The 6,760-nt window shown below is 46.9% G+C and overlaps 1 long non-coding RNA gene across 1 annotated transcript in view; it reads left to right on the forward strand.

Moving 5' to 3' along the window:
• LOC142297050 (uncharacterized) overlaps positions 1-4,468 on the forward strand; it is a 23,239-nt gene extending 18,771 nt beyond the window's left edge. Inside the window, exon 3 of the long non-coding RNA XR_012751727.1 lies at positions 4,449-4,468. This is a non-coding gene — a long non-coding RNA (uncharacterized LOC142297050). The remainder of the gene's footprint in view (positions 1-4,448) is intronic.
• The last annotated feature ends 2,292 nt before the right edge of the window (positions 4,469-6,760 follow it).

Below are 6,760 nucleotides of genomic sequence, written 5' to 3' on the forward strand. Positions count from 1 at the left end.
GAAGAACCTCCAGATGTGTCTGTATAGAGAGCGGAGGGAAAAACCTCCCAGATGTGTCTGTATAGAGAGCGGAGGGAAAAACCTGCAGATGTCTGTATAGAGAGCGGAGGGAAAAACCTGCAGATGTGTCTGTATAGATAGTGGATGGAAACTTCTGGTTTTAACTGTATAAAGGAGATGTGGAGTCAGAGTTGGAATCAGTGAAATTGAGCAGTCGGAGGTTTTTCTTACCGACTCCTCAGCCCTGGTGTGGATGGTGATGTGGAGGAAGTCCCTGTGGAGGTATCATACAGTGCTTGTGGGACACTTTTGTTGGCATTATACATTATTGGAGAAATGAAAGGGGAATGAATGGACTTCATTAGGAGGAAAATTACTTTGTAAGGGCTGTAAAGTTGAGAGGTTCTTATATGACCCAGTTGAATATAAATTACATTTTTATTTTTTGGGGGAGGGGGTACCAATTAGAACGTCCGCTATGGGGTCCCGTGATTTCTATGTATGACTCTGTCCACCCTCTTAAAGGGGTTATCCGGCTTATTTCGCCTTTTTTTTTTTGTAATTACACTATTGGGCTACATTAGGGCAGGTAAGTAGACAGTAACTGCCTACCTGCCCTGCTGTCATGTGACCGCTACTGCCATGATTTTGCTGCTTCCTGTGATGTCACGACAACAAGTGCAGGAGCTTATGTTCTGCCTTGTCGACGGGCATCACAGCCGACGTCATGTAGCCGCCCTGCTGGGCAGGTACAGTGCGTGGTGTGCCCGCCCCCTTTCCACCGCACCCTCCCCACACTCCATCCTCTCCCCTTCCACTGCTGTGGGCCCGTGAGCTGGGGGGGGAGAGGCCTAGCAGCAGCTACCGTGCGGTCACCGCCAGCACCAGGCCTCCTGCTCAGGATTGCACGTTCAAATGTATCGGTATCACAGATGTTAATACATTTGAAAGCACAGATGACAGGCAGCACCTCGCTGCTTCTCATCACTGTCTCGCTGTCTGCTCTGACAGTTCAGGACAGCGGTGACATCACTACTGTGCTGATATGTCCCGAGCACAGACAGCGGGCGAACGACGAGCAGCAGCGGGGACCAAGGAGAGATAAGTGTGTATTCCCTACACGGTGGGGGTGCGGATGCTGAGCACCATGTGGGGGGTTGCGGGGGTGCAGAGCTCGATGTGTAGGGGGGGTGCAGAGCTCGATGTGTAGGGGGGGTGCAGAGCCCCATGTGTATGCAGCCTGCAGAGCCTGATGTGTGGGGGTGTGTAGAGCCCGATATGTGTGGGGGGGTGCAGAGCCCTGTGTGTATGCAGCCTGCAGAGCCCTGTGTGTGTGGGTGGGGGGTGCAGAGCCCCGTGTGGGGCTGTTATTTCCAATGCTAGAGTGATAACAGCTCAGTGCTGGGCCGAATACTGACAGCTAAGGCTATGTTCACGCTTCCGTTGTTTTGCATCCGTCGCAATCAGTTGTGTGACTGATGCAACGGATGCATTGCAGATAGTGGCACAACTGACGTGACTGATTCTGCAAAACAACGATCCGTGGGTTTTTTTTTTTTTTTTTACTGTTTAACCAGCTATTATGAATGATCAGCTGATCGCTCACAGAAGCTGGCCGCCGGGTGATCAGCTGATCGCTCACAGAAGGCGGCTGCCGGGAGATCAGCTGATCGCTCACAGAAGGCGGCTGCCGGGAGATCAGCTGATCGCTCACAGAAGGCGGATGCCGGGAGATCAGCTGATCGTTCGGCCTCCGAGAGAGACACATTGATTTGAATAAACACAAGAGATGAGCATGCGCAGTGAAATCAAAAGGATTCCGCTGCTCAAAAAACGTGACATGCTGCGTTCCTGCCGCCTGACGGTCAGTCGTTCCACAACTGATCAGTCGCGCGGCGGATGCAACGCAATGGCATCAGTCACAATCCGTCGCTCATACAAGTCTATGGGAAACAACGGAATCCGCCAAACGGATTGAGTTGTTTATCAGAGCGGTGGATTGTGACGGATACTAAATAGCGGAAATGTGAACATAGCCTAATGAGTGTGCAGAGGGTGGGAAGAGGGCGGGGCTGGACAGTGAGGCCGGGTGGGGCCAGCTCTGGCTGTGAGTTTCGGCATAGGAAGTTTTCATGTTTGGTTGAGCTGCAGGTAAATAACCTGTCTGCAGAGAATGAAGGGATTATTCAAGAGGAACAAAAGTTAGAAAACAAAAAAAAAATGTGTGGGTGATTTAGGCTACATGCGCACGCTGCAGTTTTTGCCGCGATTTTTGGTGCAGTTTTGTTGTCAGAACTTTCTGACCTCTGACTTCCCAGCAAAGTCTATGAGAAGTCAGATTTGTAATGTGCACCTTGCAGTTTAGTTGTCAGCGGGGGTTTTTTTGTCAAAAGTTTGTGACACAAAAGATGCAGCATGTTCATTCTTTCTTGCGTTTTTGTCACCCGTTGAAATCAATGAGGGCATCAAAAAGGCAAAGAAAAAATGCATGCTATCAAATTGGTGCGGTTGGCATGCATTTTGCATGCGTTTTACCTGCGTTTTTGTCAACAGAAACGCAGCTCACCAACTAAGTTCCAGAATGACAAAATCAATGCTGGAGTGAATTTGACATGTCGGTTTGCGCTCTCTCTTTCTCCCCAAGCAGTACATACTCACCGATCACGGCTGTCACACTGCTCCCCCACCTCTCATCTTCTTTCGGACCCGCTCATTAGCCTCATACATATTGACTCCTCCCCCGTCTGTGATTGGTTGCAGTCAGACGAGCCCCCATGCTGAGTGACAGCTGTCTGACTGCAACCAATCACAGCCGCGGTGGGCGTGTCTACATCGTACAGCACTGAAGAGAGTCGCTCTATCAACGGTGGAGAACTCAAACTGTGACAGCAAAAACCTGAGTGATGGCACCGCTGACACTCGGGTGGTTTGCTGTGACAGCTGGAGGACATCAGGCTTGATGTCATTGCTGCGACACCCGCCGTACTGCGGGAGCCGTAGCTGTGACATCAAGGATTCACCCTAGTTCATTCTGATCGTTGCGGCTCTGTCCACACTCACAGCTGGCAGCCATGCTGTATGACCGCTGGCTGTGACAGGACAGGGATGTAGCAGAGCTGGAAGCATCGTGGGACCTCGTGTGGATTTCTTCGGACCTCGAGGGGTGTTTTGGGGATTAATAAAGTGGTGAAAGGAAGGGGCTTTTTATTTTATTTCAAAAAAGGATTTTTTGGGCTGTTTTGATGTGATGTGGGGTGTTTCATAGATGCATAACATCACTAACCTAGGGCTTAGTGGCAGCTATGGTCTGCCATTAACCCCTTATTTCCCCAATAGCCACCGTACCAGGGCAACGGAAGAGCCGGATCCAGTGCCAGAATTCGTGCATCTTTTGGATATGCCACTTCTAGGGCGGCTGTGGGCTGCTATTGTTAGGCTGGAAAGGGCCAAATAATAATAGCCCTTTCCACCCTAATAATATCAGCCCCCAGTTATCTGCTGCACCTTGGCTGGTATTTGAAAAATGAGGGGATCCCAAGTAATTTTTTTTTAATTTTTATTTTTTTATTAATAAATCAAATAATTTAAAACAAATAGGGGGGGATCCCCTCTATTTTTCATAACTAGCCAAGGTACAGCAGACAGCTGAGGGTTGCAGCTGCTGCTGTTCCTGTACTGGATATGAAAAATGGGGGGGACCCCATGTTATTTTTTTACCCCCAGCCCCCCCCCCCCAACAATAAAAAAACAGCTAACCAAGCTGGCTATATTGTTATTTCTTTCTATGTATTCTGTTCTTTCTTAGTATCTAATCTATATGTTCTTATTATCTAGCTATCATGTATTCTAGCTATCTATCCGTTGTCCTTTCCTATCATATTTCGTTTCTCCTTCAAAAAACGCACTAAAAACGCACCTACATTGCAAGCGTTTTTGGGACATTTCCAGGCTCACTCTGACAAGGTGCAGTTTTGGTTGCAGTTTGGGTGCAGAAAAAAACTGCATCGTGCGCAATGTAGCCTTATATGACAATACAGCACAGAATAGCTTACAAAACATTTTTGCGCTTATGTCGGACAACTCCTTTAAAGGAAAAAAAATTGAATAAAACTAATGTACCTCAAAAAGAAAGCTTTAAAAAAAACAACATTGTTGACTAGACCAATTCTCAAATGACGGAAAAATAAGCATGAGGGCGTCGAAATTGTGAAGACAAAACAATGAAGGAAATCCCAATGTCATAATGTAGCACACTAAGTGGCTCCTGCCACGCCTGCTTCTATCCCTGCTGAACTGACTCTGGGGCAGCACGGGGGATATAGGAGGCGTAGAGGCCATGCATCGATTGTTCACAGGGGCCACACGGCTCTGGTAGCAGAAGCACCAATCTAGAACCTTCCACATGACTTTTCTTTCTGTCCGTGACTTTTACATTATTTATTTTACAGCTTTGAAATTCAGGGAAAAAATATGCAGAACGCTGCAGACACAATGGAAAAAGGAGAAATGGATGTGCGGAGTGATGAACGGAGTAGAGACCTTTCCACAGGTAACCCTCCTCAGTGAAGAGTCACCATTAAATAACAAAGAGAACAGTCACATTCCCAGCTGCAAGGAGAAAATAAAGTTACATTTTCCCTGCTGCCGCTCGTATACAGTCACCGATGCAGTGCGGGAAACAGTAACACTTACCGCTCACAGGCTGTCAGCCAAGGAACAAGAGGGTTGATTACTGTGCACCCATTATGTAGTGAGTGGTGACTGTTGCAGTCACCAGCACAGTAGGAGAGGCTGAAAGTGAGCAGCTGCTGGGAGAATGTAACTGCATTTTCTCCTTGCAGGCACTGTGTCACAATCTCTACCCTGTCTTGGGCGCAGTGAGTGACAATTTTGCCTCTCTATGGAATCAGGGCTGTGCCAAGCTGTTAGTTTGTTGAGCAACAGCTCAACTGTCCAATCTGAAACTGGGAGTTGTTTGGTTTCTTCAGGGGTTCCCTGTTCTGAGTGATCGATCAGTTAATCAGCTGAGTAGTTAGTCCCAAAACCAGGGTATCACGGAGGTGTCGGGGTAACTGGAGAATGGACCAGCCGAAATAGGCCCTCAGACTAGGGTCTTTGTGCTGTCCCTTATCCCAGGAGTAGGCTTGATGGTATCCAGGTCTGGACTGCCAGCGTAACACTAACTCCTGTCCAAACCCTGATCTAACGCCCCCCTCCCCCCACCGGGAGTGGAGATGCAAACCCCACAAAGGATCGCCACAAAGACTGGAATCACAGGAGCAGAAATTGAAGGTATCATCTGCAGTAACAAGTAATATCTCAAACCTTAAATGGGGAGAAGACAGCTGAATGGAAAAAAGTGTAAAACACTCAGCTGAAGCTGAGTAACTAATTTCAGGTTGCTTCTGAACAGAGTCCGACGTCACAGCGGCTCCCTGTGAATGTGGGGCTTGGTTATCTCTGCTCTGATCTATAGCTGCCAGACTTTGGACCTCCTCTGACAATCCATTTGCCCATATCCGCTATCCTCCTGATATTCTGACCCCAGATCTGACTCACGGAACGTTTAACAACCCTGCCTCACGGCTTGTCCATGCAGTGACTAGCGTCGCACACTGTTCTAATAAACCAGATAGATATAATTTAAATGCTGGGTACTCAGATTACCACTATATCTGCAGGTAAATAGTTTTTGTAGCTGCCAGGTTTTCTTTAACCCCTTCTCAATATCTAAAGTATTATTACATCCTATTGCTTCTTGCGGGCTCGGAAGCTGAGTCTCCATTATTGCCAGCAGAAGATGTCTGAGTTATTCAGTGGAGGTAAGCTTCACCCACTGCTGTTAACGTTTTGATCTTTGACAGCAGCATTCGCAGCTCGCAGCTGATGGGGTACAATGTTCCACATATCCAACACCCCCATCAGCATTTATCATTGGGTGCATATGGGTCGCCATAATAGCTGGGGGTCTGCTAAAGACCCTTTGCCCTATATAAGGGTACTCCTATGATCTCCACACCTAGATACCTTCCTTCAGTGGTGTAGATTTAAAAATTAGATAATTTGTGGGGTGTTCACTGTTTAGGCACATCAAGGGCTTTACAAACGTGACATGGCATCCTCTAGTTCAGCTAATTTTGTTCTCCAATAGTCAAATGGTGCGCCTTCCCTTCCGAGCCCTGGGGTATTGGCGTACACATGAGAAATTGCACAACAGAATTATATGGTCCATTTTCTCTTCTTACCCTTGGGAAAATGAAAATTTGTGGTTAAAGCAACACTTTTGTGGGAAAAATTAAAACGTTTTTTTTTTTCCTTCCACATTGCTTTAATTTCTGTGCCGCATCTCAAGTGTACTTTGGCATTGCATTACTGCTGTAGGAATAGTAAAAAAAAATAATAAATACATAGCTAATGTGAAAAATGAGTAAAAAGACATAGGCATTGCATTACTGCTTTAGAGATATTTGCAAAGAGAGCTTCTTAGCTTATGTCTTGGCCAATTCATGTGAGCCCGATCACCTCGACAAGGTGATATTATATTGGGAACCTAACCTTAAATGCCTCTATGTGTGATTAAAAATCTGCATGTCTGCTTCCTGGCTAAATAAGATGGTGGACACACCCTGGCTATAGGGCAGAGTGCTTGGTCAGGTGCTTGTCAAGGTTATCGGGCCCACATGGATTGGTCAATACATAAACTAATCTCACTTTGTAAATATCTCTAAAGCAGTAATGCAATGCCTATGTCGTTTTACTA

This window comes from Anomaloglossus baeobatrachus, chromosome 3, assembly GCF_048569485.1.
Source record: "Anomaloglossus baeobatrachus isolate aAnoBae1 chromosome 3, aAnoBae1.hap1, whole genome shotgun sequence".
Taxonomy (NCBI): domain Eukaryota; kingdom Metazoa; phylum Chordata; class Amphibia; order Anura; family Aromobatidae; genus Anomaloglossus; species Anomaloglossus baeobatrachus.